The sequence below is a fragment of the Benincasa hispida genome, chromosome 3 (assembly GCF_027475165.1).
Source record: "Benincasa hispida cultivar pf3 chromosome 3, pf3_genome.v1.1, whole genome shotgun sequence".
NCBI lineage: Eukaryota > Viridiplantae > Streptophyta > Magnoliopsida > Cucurbitales > Cucurbitaceae > Benincasa > Benincasa hispida.
The window spans coordinates 40,248,064-40,262,482 of NC_143480.1; the positions used below are offsets into that span (position 1 = coordinate 40,248,064).

General features: G+C 34.6%; 1 long non-coding RNA gene across 1 annotated transcript; it reads left to right on the forward strand.

Moving 5' to 3' along the window:
- The first annotated feature begins 11,467 nt into the window (after nt 1-11,467).
- LOC150037263 (uncharacterized) lies at nt 11,468-13,336 on the forward strand. The gene is made up of 2 exons (XR_016528734.1): nt 11,468-12,641; nt 13,070-13,336. It is a non-coding gene; the product is annotated as an uncharacterized LOC150037263 (long non-coding RNA).
- Nucleotides 13,337-14,419: the final 1,083 nt, after the last annotated feature.

The window sequence follows — 14,419 nt, forward strand, 5'->3', positions numbered from 1 at the left end:
GAAATAGGAGAATTTATATTTAAATATGATTTAAATATATAAAGATGGATGTGTGTAAAAATTAATTTAATATTTGATATTAAATTAGTTAATTTTTATTTTAAAAATTAATTTATGAAATTAATTTTATAAAATTAAAATTTTCAGTTTTAAAATCAAATTGGATTTTTTAAAAAATTCAAATTTTGATTTTGAGATAAAATTGGAAAAACAATACACAAAATGGAAAAACAAGTTTTTCCATTATCCATCTTCTTCATGCTCACACATTTGTCCATTTTCTCTTATTCATTAACTCCAAGCATGAGCTGCAACTCATGCAACTCTCTTCCTTGCACGATGATCTGCAATATATTGAAGAAATTGGAGTGAATTTTGGGCTTGCAATCAAGATAGAATTTTAGAGAAAATTCGTGCTGAAGAAAGTGTTCTTCAACAAGATTGTTTTGAGTCCAACAACTCAATCTAAAGCACCAAGATAATAGTAGGGAAGATCTTGAGGTGGTCTGCAACAAGATTTGGAGAAGATTGCAATTGGAGATGCTTTGAAGTGGTTTTACAAAGGTATGTCATAAAACTCAATTGTTTTCTGCAAGAGCATGCTTTATATTTTGCCAAAATTAATTAATTACAGTACTTAAATGATCCTTGCTTCCACTGTTGCTGATGCATTCATACAATTGGTATTAGAGTATCATATAAACATTCAATTCGGTTTAATTTTGGTGCGGTGGGTGTTTTATATGAGTTATATGAACTGATATGATTTTCTGAGTTTTGGCATTTTAATTCTCTTTAATTTCTCATTTAAATTTGTAATTGGCTCTTGTTTGATGAGTTTTTTTGTGTTAGCAAGAGTATGTAATTTATTTGAAGTCATTAGAGTTGAAATTGAGATGTAATTAAAGAAACAAGTGAAAGAGGTCGAGCTGCTGTTCTAGTTTTTCAGCTTCTGCTCAAAATCGTTGTTGAGGTTCAGTTGCTAAGCGATCGTCTAGTTCCAAGCATTACATGATGTGAAGAAAAGCTAGATGATTGTATAGCAACGGGCGCTGGTCGTTGTGATGTTGAACGCTAAACGATCGTGTACCTACGGAAGCTAGACGATGCGTTGATATGCTATACAATAACACTACACGATCGTTTAAATTTTGTGTGGGAACTAAATGATACATTGGATTTGCTATACGATGGCACTACACGATCGTGTAGCTGCGGTGCGCACTAAGAGATGCGATAGAGTGTTATGCAATAGAGCTAAGCGATCGTGTAGATGCGACATTGAGCGATCATGTAAATGTGGTGCTAAGTGATGCATTGAAGTTTCTATACGATGGAACTAAATGATTGTTTAGCTATAATGTTGAACAATGCGATGACGTTCTATACGATAGAGCTAAGCGATCGTTTAGCTGCGACGGACACTAAACGATGACATGAAGCGCTAAGCGATGGTCTTAAGAGATCATTTAGTTCTACTCGAGAGCTAAACGATTGCTCTATGCGATAAACAAATGACACTAAGCGATCGTGTACCTCTTCTCAACACAAGGCGATGGTGTTAGACGATTGCCTTCAGCGATACACGATCGGCCTTAGCAAGACTTTGAGGTTGGATCGAGAGTAGTCGGTTCGACCAATTTTCTCAAGGTCCAATCTGATTCAGCCTCAAAGGGTTTTTGGCTGGTCCGGTTCAAACTTATCCAATCTGGTTCAAGATGCTTGGGTTCAGTTTGGAGCGGTTCAAAGATGGGTTCGAAGCTTTTTGTAATAGTTAGGCTTATGTTTGCTTGTTTATGCCAAAACTAAAACCATATCAGTCTGTGTTTAATTATTTATGCATTTGATATATGTTATAATTAAATAAGTTTTGTATATGCATACAGTATGCCATTTAGATTTAAAATCTCACCATAGAAAGCATGTTACATGCATTGAAAATATGTTATAATCTGTTATAATATATAGTATGCATGTTAGAGTTTCTTGTATTTAATATAAGTGTTATATTAAATATTGAATGTCTTTATGCATGTTATGGATGTTTAGCATGTCTAGAGTTCTTAGAAAACTTCAGTGGGAGATTAATAACATATACGATATGTTATTCTTAGCTCTCGCATCCCTAAGAGTTCAGAGTCTGGATTTAACTAGTACTTCGTGTCACCCTAGAAGTGACCTCCACGGTGAATAAAGGAAAGTTGTTCAAACACAAGTCTATTATATGATATATAGATTTCAAATACCACGTCTCCACATAGTTTATACCATGAGATTCATATGTCGCTTCGTGTCACCCTGGAAGTGGCCTCCATTCGAAAAGTGTTTTGTATGAGTCAATAACAAGGTAAACGAAGGAAGTAGTTCATAGTAAGTGGGTGAAGGATATGTGTCAATATATCCTACGGTCTCCTCCATTAGTCTGAATCGTGAGATTCCTATGTTGCGCATGCTGGTTAGCTTTAAATGGCCCTTTGCTAGTCGTCTAGTGATGGCTATCCCCACGGAGGGTTGTAACATAGGATTCGGAACAACCCAGACTTAAGTAAAATGAATAGAGTCTTATAGTTCCATCTTGGATATTGTCTTCTATTTTTTAGGCATATTCATACCGTCTTATAAGATCTGAATATGGCGGGTCACACTTACAAGAATTACTAAATTGTTAGTAAAGATCTTGACTGAAAACGATAACTAAATGAATATAGGAATAAGAGTTATTCCGAAGACAATAGGAATAAGAGTCATTCCAGAGATAGTGTTTGGTCAAAATTGTTTGCTTTAGTGAAGGAGTATCTGACTGCCCCTCGGTAGCACATATTCTGACTCACTAAAGTATCGTTGCAAATAAATAATGGTTATGGGTACATTATTGTTTTTTGCTAAAACTTAAGTTTGAATTTAGTTACAATTTGCTAATTAGAATTTGTTTGAATTTTATCAGCATGTCGAATTCTTTTAGAATACTCATTTCCGATTTAAATAACAGTAAAATCAAATCAACAAACAAATTACTAGTGATTGATTACTCAAAAGAGTTTTAATAGAGGATTATCTCTATCTCCCAACTCATATGAAATTTTGAATTATGTAGATGAGAATGCAGAATTCGAACAAGAAGTTAAATATGATTTACTTGTTATTGAAGCATGTATAGTGGAAAACGATAAAATTTGGATAATTGATTCAGGTGCCGCTAATCATGTTTATACTATCTCACAGGAAACAAGTCCATGGAGACAGTTGACAGAAGGTGAAACAATCTTTAAGGTAGGGACCGGGGAGATTGTTTCAGCTAAAGTTATTTATAGGAGATAAGTACATTTATTTGAAAAATGTATATTATATTCCTTTTATGAAAAGGAATCTAATATCTATCTCTTGTTTGCTAGAACAAATTATAAAATTTATTTCGAAAATGATGAAGTTTTCATCAATATAGAAAGTAAACATATTTGCTCTGCAAAATTAGAAAATAACTTATATATGTTAAAACCAACTGAGGTCAAAGTTGTATTGAACATAGAGATGTTTAAAACTATTGGGAATCATAAGAAAAGGAAGATTTCTCCAAATGCTTATCTTTGGCACTTGAGATTGTGTCACATAAATCTCAATAGGATTGAGAAATTGGTTAAGAACGGTCATCTAAATAAGTTCGAAGACAGTTCATTACCACCATGTGAATCCTGTCTCGAAGGTAAAATGACAAAAAGGTCTTAGAGCCAAATAACCCCTAGAGTTGATTCACTCAGACCTTTGTGGGCCTCTAAATGTTAGAGCGAGATGAGGGTATGAATATTTCATCAGTTTTATAGATGATTATTCCAGGTATGGGCATATTTACCTAATGCATCAAAAGTAAACTTTTGAAAAGTTCAAAGAGTATAAGGCTGAGGTTGAAAAGCAATTAGGTAAAAGGATTAAAAAACTTCGATCGGATCGAGGTGGTGAATATATGGACATGGAATTTTAGAATTATTTGATAGAACATGAAATTCAATCTTAACTCACAGCCTCTAGCAAACCCCAACAAAACGGTGTGGCATAAAGGAGAAATAGAACCTTATTGGACATGGTTCGTTCCATGATGAGTTATGCTCAGTTACCAAATTCTTTTTTAGGACATGCAGTTAAGACTGCGGTATATATTTTGAACATGGTTCCCTCGAAAAATGTTTCTGAAACACCTTTCGAGCTTTGGAGAGGATGTAAAGGAAATTTACGTCACTTCAGGATTTGAGGTTGTCCAACACATGTGTTGGTGCATAATCCTAAAAAGTTGGAACACCATTCAAAAGTATACCTATTTGTAGGCTACCCAAAAGAAACAAAAGGTGGTTTCTTTTATAATCCTCAGAAAGATAAGGTATTTGTATTGACGAATGCAACTTTCTTAGAGGAAAACTATGTAAAGAATCATCAACCTCGCAGTCAGTTAGTAATAGAAGAAATATCCAGAGAAATGACAAATGCTTCAACAAGAATTGTTGATAGAGCAGGTCCATCGACGAGAGTTGTTGATGAAACTGGGACTTCGCATCTTTCTCAAGAGTTGAGAATGCCTTGTCGTAGTGGGGGGTTGTGCAACAGCCTGACCGATACATGGGTTTAACTGAAACTCAAGTCATCATACCAGATGATGGTTTAGAGGATCCATTATCTTTTAACCAAGCAATGAATGATCTGGACAAAGACCAGTGGATTAAAGCCATGGACCTTGAAATGGAATCTATGTATTTTCAATTTTGTTTGGGATCTTGTAGATCAACCAAAGGGGTAAAACCCATCGATTGCAAATGCATTTACAAGAGAAAACAAGATCAAGCTGGTAAGTTATAGACCTACAAAACAAGATTTGTGACAAAAGGGTATACACAAAAAGAGAGGGTAGATTATGAAGAAACCTTCTCTCCAATTGCAAAAGGGTACACCCAAAGTCTATTAGAATACTCTTGTCCATAGCCACATTTAATGATTATGAAATTCGGTAAATGGATGTCAAGACAACTTTTTTTAATGGCTATCTTGAAGAGAGTATCTATATGTCTCAACCATAAAGGTTTATACAGTAGGGTCAAGAGCAAAAAATTTGCAAACTTAATCGATCCATTTATGGATTGAAACAAGCTTCTAGATCCTAGAATATGAGATTTGACACTGCGATCAAATCTTATGGCTTTGAATAAAATGTTGACGAACCCTGTGTATACAAGAAAATCATTAACAAAACAATCGCTTTTTTGATGTTGTATGTTAATGATATTCTACTCATTGGGAATGAGGTAAAATATCTAGTTGACGTAAAGAAATGGCTGGCTTCCCAATTCCAAATGAAAAAGTTGGGAGAAACACAATATGTTCTTGGAATCCAAATAGTTCGGAATCGCAAGAACAAAACATTATCATTATCTCAAGCATCTTATATAGGCAAAATATTGTTTAGGTATAAAATGCAAAATTCCAAGAAAGGTTTTGGACCTTTTGGACATGGAATTCACCTGTCTAAGAAACAGAGTCCTAAGACTCCTAAAGAGCTTGAGGAGATGAATCGAATTCCATATGCATTAGCAATAGGGAGTTTAATGTATGCAATGTTGTATACTCGTCCCGATATATGCTATGCTGTAGGAATAGTCAGCAAATTTCAGTCCAATCATGGACATGATCATTGGACTGTTGTTAAAAACATTCTCAAGTATCTTCAGAGAACGAGAGATTATATGCTCGTGTATGGTACTAAGGATCTGATCCTTACTAAATACACTGATTTTAACTTTCAGACCGATATTGATTTGAGGAAATCAACTTCGGGGGTCATTATTCACTCTAAACGGAGGAGCAGTTGTATGGATAAACATCAAACAGAGTTGTATAACTGACTCCACAATGGAAGCTAAGTATGTAGCTGCAAGCGAAGCAGCAAGAGAAGCAGTATGGCTCAGAAAGTTCTTGACAGATTTGGAAGTAGTTCCAAATATGCACCTGCCTGTCACTCTCTACTGTGACAATAGTGGAGCAGTTGCATGTTCAAAGAAACCATGAAGCCATAAAAGAGGAAAAGCATATCGAGCGGAAGTACCATCTAATCAGGAAGATTGTACATCGAAGGGAGGTAATCGTCACCCAGATTGCTTCACAAGACAACCTAGCTGGTCCATTTACAAAGACCCTATTGGCTAAAGTGTTCGAGGGTCACCTAGTAGGACTAGGTCTATGAGTTTTGTATCACTAGGGCAAGTGGGAGAATTTTTGGTATTGTAATACCCTATTTATTTTATTTTTACATTTTATTCTCCCCATGTAAACTTAACATTGTATATATTTGTATATATTGATCCACTGGAGTTTTAGTCCAAGTGGGAGTATTGTTGGGTTTTATGTCCTGAAACTCGCAGTTTAAAATGATAAACATTTTCTATAATCAATAAACTTATTATTAATTTTATAAATTGTATGAAAGTCTAAATCCAATAAACTAAGACCCATGACTATTACATGAGTACTTAAACTTTATGTGGAGACATAAGAGTGGATCGGTTCGAGTAAATAGTCAAAATGATCTATAGTACATGAATAAGGTTTGGTACCTTATTCTGGTAACACTATTGGATGCGGCTTACTCTATAGTTGTTATAAAGAGTTGTAAAGTGCTACACACGATGTGATCCTAAATCATACATGTTATGACATGAGAAGTGGGAGCGTCCTATGCAATGAGTTTGCATAAGATCGGACCAAGAAATAAGTCACTCTTATTTTATAACGTTGTTTACTGTATAAGACTAATTATTTCACCTATATATCCTAGGTAACTTGATCTTAATCCCGAGCTAACTATGAACTCCTATTTATTCGGGATTATCTTTAGATTTGCATAGATGAGGGTCGATTCAATAGCTCTGGCTCAATAAGCATCCCATTTTAGGGGTAATACCTAATAGATAACTGGGGACATAGGGTGTAAAACGGAGTTCACACCTACCCAATTTAGGGATAAGAGAAAGGTTGTTCTCTCAAGTATCGAATCCATGTCTTGAACAAGAGGGCCTCACCCTCTCACTGGGCTGAGAGAGTTTGGTTTAGTGATTGGATCACAAACCAATTGTTCATTAGAAGATTAGTAGGAACTTGAAGAATAAGACGTAATCTCGGGGGTAAAACAGATATTTGACCCAGCAGTTATTACGAACAACCTGTGAAGGGTCGACTTGCTGATTATGGTTAAATCATGTGGATATAATATATCTACAGTGAGAGAAGTGCAACTATGGGCTTTAATGGAGTGACCCATTAGTTAACGAATGGGGATTAATCTGATCTAATGAGTTTAGCCAATTAATCTCGAATCGTTGGAGCCCATGATCTGTAGGTCCGCGAGGTCCCCTACTAGCTCGTAATGGACTAGTTCTAGGATAGTGTGATTTGTTGATTTGAAACGTTCAAATTAGAATTAAAGGAAGTAATTATATGAGATATAATTACATGTTTAATTTGAGAATTAAATGGAATAGGAGAATTTGTGTTTAAATATGATTTAAATATTTAAAGATGGATGTGTGTAAAAATTAATTTAATATTTTATATTAAATTAATTAAGTTTTATTTAAAAATTAATTTTATAAAATTAAAAAAATTTCAGTTTTAAAATCAAATTGGATTTTTTTAAAAAATCAAGTTTTGATTTTGAGATAAAATTGGAAAATTGGAAAAACAATACACAAAATGGAAAAATAAGTTTTTGCATTATTCATCTTCTTCATGCTCACACATTGTCCATTTTCTCTTATTCATTAACTCCAAGCATGAGTTGCAACTCTCTTCCTTGCATGATGATGTGCAATATATTGAAGAGATTGGAGTGAATTTCGAGTATGCAATCAAGAGAGAATTTTATAGAAAATTCGTGTTGAAGAAAGTGTTCTTCAACAAGATTGTTACTGTGAGCAATTCTCCATCATCCCTTGATTCAAGCTTGTTTTGAGTCCCACAACTTAATCTAGAGCACCAAGAGAATAGTAGAAAGATCTTGAGGTGGTCTGCAACAAGATTCGAAGAAGATTGCAGCTGGAGATCGTGCTTTGAAGTGGTTCTACAAAGGTATGTCATGAAACTCACTTGTTTTCTACAAGAGCATGCTTTATATTTTGCTAAAATTAATGAATTGGAGTGCTTAAATGATCCTTGTTGCTTCTGCTATTGTTGATACATTCCTACAATTCGTATCAGAGCATAATATAAGTCTTCAATTCGGTTTAATTTTGGTGTGGTGGGTGTTTTATACGAGTTATATGAAACTTATGCACTCTTCGCACTACAGATATATTTTTGTGTCTATTGGATATAGCCAATCAACAGTGCGATGATCCTTCACAAATTGCTCGTAAGTACAATTGGGCCAAAATACCGTCTTACCCCTGTAGTTACATCTAACTCATTAAGTACCACTGGTTCCTCTAATGAACAATAAGTCAGAGTCCCACTATGATCAAGTCCTCTCGGGCCAGGAGAGGGTGTGACCACTATGTTCAAGACTCAGAGTCAGTCCTTAAGGGAGTAATTTATCTACTTGTCCTGTATCGGAAAAGAGTGAATTCCATCTTGTGTAGTTGAGTTCCCAACTCCCTAGTCAGACGAACCCCCAAAATGGTAGGCTTGTTGAGTTGGCAATCTGGTCACTCTCACCCATACAAATCAAAGGATTGCCTTCATGAACAAGAGTTCACAACTCACTTAGGATTCAGGTCATGTCACCTATGGTCATCCTAGTGAAAAGTAAGTCTCCATTATATAAAAAGACTAATCATTTCGTGGTCCGGTCTTATACAAACTCTTTGTATAGGATATCACTTCTCGCATGTCTCCACATGAATGATCAAGATCGGATCATTTGTAGTACTATACAACACTTGTAACATCTACAAAGTGGGTCGTATCCATAGTGTCACCAGGATAAGGTACACAACCTTATCCATTTACTCCAGACCACTTAGGTTATTATTTAAACAAGATTCACTTATATGTCTCTACATACTTGTTTAAATTACATGAAATAACCTCGGATTTTAGTTTATTGGATTGAGTATATGCTTATAAAATCACTATTATTTTATTAACAACAATATGTTTATACATAATTTACTGACTACAAGATTACAAGGAGATTTAGGACACCATTCCCAACAATGGGATCCACCAGCTGAAGGTTGAAGAAGGTGTTGGTCACCGCGTGTGCCTTCCCTACCACCATCATATACGCACGCACGCCTCAGTAGCCCACCTTGCACATGCCTCAGCCTCATCCCCAGTGCTCAACCGCACGCCTCCATGTGCCTAAACATGCATGTGTCTGTGGTTTTCCACCCATCCTATGCCCAGACACGTCCATGTGTATGGTTTAAGCCGATCTCACGCCCAGTCGTGCATCAACCATTATTTTTGAAATCCATTGACCTTAATTTGCACTATTTGAAGTATGTAAGTAATTTTCTAGCCCATTTGGATGTTTTTGGAATATTTTAGCCTTGAAATGCATGAATTTGGGTATTTAGCTAATTTTTGGATATTTTAAATAATTTAGGGTTAAAGGAGTTAAAACCCTAAACTAAGGATAATTTGGAGTTAAATGGGTTCAAGAGTATTTTAGTTGATATTATGAAACTTAAGGTGAGATAAAGTATTAGCCAAGAGTTATCAATTTATTTTACAGGCCAAACAATGGTTGGAAGAGCCTATAATCCCTTGGGAGCTAACCAGTAATAATGAATGACAAATGATTTAATATGTCTTACCTAAATGTTTCCATTGAATAGTTTTATTTGAAATAAGTCAATTCTTGTGCAAAAAGGGTTTTTGAGCTATATGCATCCATGTTTCCTAAGTATGCTAAAAGCATGAGTTTCTCTCTTATAAGGTATATGCATCAATGTTTTTAAAAATATGTTTGATCATGGATTTCTTCTGCACGAACTTTATGCCTCAATGTTTCCATGCTATCTTAAAGTATGGATTTCTCTTAAAGAGCTTAATGTGCTCTTTTTTAAATGACATGTTTCAAGCACAATTTCAATAGGCATTCCTAATGTGTTATTTAAAGTATCATATCTATGTTTATGTAGTTCAATGATAAGTTATTTATGGAATGCCCAATGAATTCATGTTCAAAATATGATTTGCAAATGAACGTTTCATGTATCTTGATTCTTGATACTTGAGGAGATAAAAGTATCCAGGACCCTGATACTCAAGAAAATGAAGGTATCTAGGGATATCAATATCTATGTATATATGACAGTCTTTGGGACCCACTTTAGCATACATATAGGCTTTGGGTTGTGTGTTAGGGTGTTTAGCCTTTTGAGGGCATTTTTACGTACACATATGAGAGTTATCGTCATTGATTGTATTGATATTACTCTAGATCAGCTAAGGTTATCGACTTTGAGTGTATTGAGCTTGCTCTACCTCAACTAGGGTAAAAAGGGTACAAGTATATGTTATGTTTGACAAGATTTGCATAAGTCATGCTATGATTTCAGAGTTTTGCTTATATTTCCATGTGATGTTTTAAATTTCAAAGCATGAAAAATAACCTCAAAGCTCTAAATGTATTTATTGTTTTACAATAGTTCTTTTAACTTAAACTATGTTTATGCTTATTTATATTCAAATAGTCACTCACTAGGCTTCCCAGCTCACATTTTCAAAAAAATTTCCTCCCTAGGTAGCGATCGAGTTTCTGGTGCCTAACTTACAACTGCCAGTCTGTCACGCCACTACTAGAAGATTTCAGATAAACCAAGAAATTCTTTAGGTCTATATTAAGTTTTGAAATATTTTATAATCATGTACATATTAGTTGGGGGGAAAGGGTAGAACCGAAGTATATAATTAAGCTTATGAACCCTAATGTATATATATGCATGTAGAGTATGTGATGTGTTAAAACGAATTCAATTGTTATCTAAAGTTCTTGATGCCTTTAAGGCCTAGGTTTAAAATGTCTGGAAATATATATGTATTCTTGCTTATCAGATTATGCAAAGGCAAGGAGACAAGTTACAGGTATCAAGGGGCAATAGGTATCATAAAAGTATTGACATTTGTTGTCTTCATATTTCTTCCCATGTTAAAAAGGTAGCCTGTGAGGGGGTGTGACATATGTACACATGTATATTTAGTTATTTTGTAAATATATACCTCATTTATATGCTACTGATTAGACCATATACTAAGATAGACGACATTATCAAATTATTTAAACCAAATTTGTAGAGTTCAATGTATACATGCATGTATGTATGCATGTATGTATGTATATCCATATCAACATTTCGAGATTTTGGGTTTAAAACTCTAAGTTTGGAAATCTTGAAGGACTTTGAAGGAAGAGGGGGAAAAGGTCACACCTAGGTTAAAGATATACATACATACATATATATATACACACAATATACAACCAAAAATCACAGAATAACTATATTTAAACAACGGTATATATTTAAACAATGGTAGACAATATTGAAAGAATAGAATTTCATAGCGAAAGCGTGTGAATACACATGTCGCTGTTATTCATTTTGAAAACTCCAAAAACAGTAAAAGCATACAACATATATAGGATAAACATATATACATACAACATCTAATACAAGACAAAATACTTTTTATGACACAAATATATCCAAATTAAGAGGAGGGATAGAAAAAAGTGTCATAAAAGTGAAAATTTCGCTTTTTTGGCAGGAAAAAACGCTAATTTTCGAATACCAGGTTTTTCATGATAGTATTTTAATGTCGCAAATTCATTATACTTATTAAATATCATTAAATAAATTTAATTAGGTATTTTTTATTAAAATTTTTATTTTCCTAAAACATCATAATCCTTCACGCGATCCTTTTTCGATCCATATACGAAATCTCTTCCCCCAAATTTGGAACCCCCGTCACCTATATCTTCAATCTGCCGTCACGATCTGATGTCAATTGCCGCCGATATTGTCTAAAGCATTTTATCGTTTTTCGCCGCCCACTTCAGCGTAGATGGTGGTCTTAAAAAGTTCGAACGACGAGGGTCTCTGAAGACACAAACGATCTTTGTCTTCGTGTCGCCGTCCATCTTCCACTTCAGTGTTGTTGGTGGTCTCCCTCTGTTCCATCCATGACGTTTTTTGTGGTCTCTATTTGTCGGCTCATGGTCTCGTAGTCTCTTGCTCTGTTTACCTTTTTTTTTTTTTTTTTTTTTTTTTAAATGAACGAGCTGGACATCCCCATTCTTTATATGAACATTCTTCAAAATGAACGGATGATACAAAAGTCATGCCACGGTCAGGATTAACTTACATTGCTTTCTTCCTTTGCCTACCATTTTGACTGCTCTGAACCGTTTGGTTGAAAGACTTATCTGGTTCAGAAGCAGCATCAAGCAATTTGGCCAATGTTCATTTTCTTTCCCACTTTTTTACCTTTATTTATTTCACTTCAAGAAGAAGGATCAAAGCCAAGAAAGTAACTTGAAGGATGTTGTATTCGTCTGTTTGCCCTTGATAAATGCAGTTGTCAGTGATATAGAAAAAGGAGATTTCCCTAGAAATTGCTCTATCAACATTGAAATACCTACTTCACCTCTGACGAACAAGGTTTTGCACTTTCTTTTTGCCTTTTAAATTGAAAACTGTTGTAATTAACTTTACTTGAGGCAACTTGAGGATGAGGAATGAACATTGGTCACAATGGATGGTTTGAGTTCACAATCCACACAATAAAAAAAGAAATGGGGTGCTGAAATGGGGTTTTAATGGAATAGTTAACAGAGGGACTAAATTGTAACCATTTTTATAGTATAGGGAACAAATCATTACTTTGATGGCTTAGTTAACAAAGGGACTAAATGTACAAAATAATCTAGAACATGCACGTTAAAGAGCAAAAAGAAACCTTTGAAAAAAACTATGGGGCCATTTAGTCAAGTGGGACGTTTATGTGTCAGATTTTGATTGCTTATGTAAATATTGGATTGTATAGTGCCTAGTGTCTAAAAGGCTTCCTACTGTTCTAATTTTCACAGGTGAAATTTTTGAAGAGTGGTTCTACTATAATCCGATTTGTGACATTCATTCATCGGGCCACGATAAAAAAAGTAATATATTCTCTTTTATATACTAAGGTCTCGTTTGCAAATGTATTTATTTTTTATTTTGTTTTTTGGTTTTTTTCATTCTTACCCAAAGGCCTCCATTCGTGGTTAATGTTTGAATTACTCTCAATCTCACATGATCCTAAGTTCCTGTAACTAACTATTTTTCACCATGTTTTATGTAACCAAGTTTGTTTAGAGGCTAATTACAAATAATCAAGTTTTCTAATATTATATAATGGACAAATCATGGATGATAGAAAACAAGATATCTACAGAATACGAGTTAGGAGCTGAAACATTTATTGAATTTGGTTTACGTCATGACAATGGTTCCAATTCAATTAGATGTCCATGTTTGAAATGCGGGAATCGGTAATTAGGTTCATTTGTATGCCAATGGAATTGATCAAAGCTATAAAGTATGGTTTCGACATGGCGATATCTGACCACAGAGAATGTTATCAATAAGATTGAGAATGCAATGGACGAAAACTACGAAGATGACGATTTATTTAACGTAGTGAACATGGTTCAATCGGCTTATGATCGATTTTCTGATGTACTCAATATGTTTGTCACTATGTTTGATGATGCTAAGAAGCCTCTATACCCTAGATATAAAAAATTCATGAAGTTGTCAGCTCTCTTGAGATTGTACAACTTAAAGATTAGGTTCATATGGAGTAAATTTAGCTTTTCTGAATTATTGTGCATAATAAGTGATCTCCTACTTGAAAATAATGAAATACAAAAGTCCATGTACGAAGCGGAAAAACACTAGGTGCCTTAGGATTGAGTTACCAAAAAATAGATATGTCCAAATGATTATTGTTTGTATAGATAAGAGTATGCAAATATCACTGGGTGTCCTAAATGTAATTTATCAAGATGAAATATACTTAATAACTCAACTGAAGAGAAAAAATGAGTGGTTGCTAAGTAGTTGTGGTACATTTCAATAGTTCCAAGGTTCATAAGGATGTCCAATAACTTTAAACATGCAAAGAATTTGTGTTGGCATGCAATAGATAGGAAAGTAGGCGGTATTATGAGGCATCTAGCTGATTCTCCATCTTGGAGGTTGATTGATCACTTATGGCCAACTTTTGGTTCATAATCAAGAAATCTCTGTTTAAGTTTGTCCACTGATGGAATGAACTTGGTGAGAGGGTGAGGCCTTGATGTTCAAGACTCGATACCAACCCTTAAGGGAGCAACATCTACTTACCTTAAAGACGTGAATGAGTGAATTCCATCTCGCGTAGCTATATTCCCAGC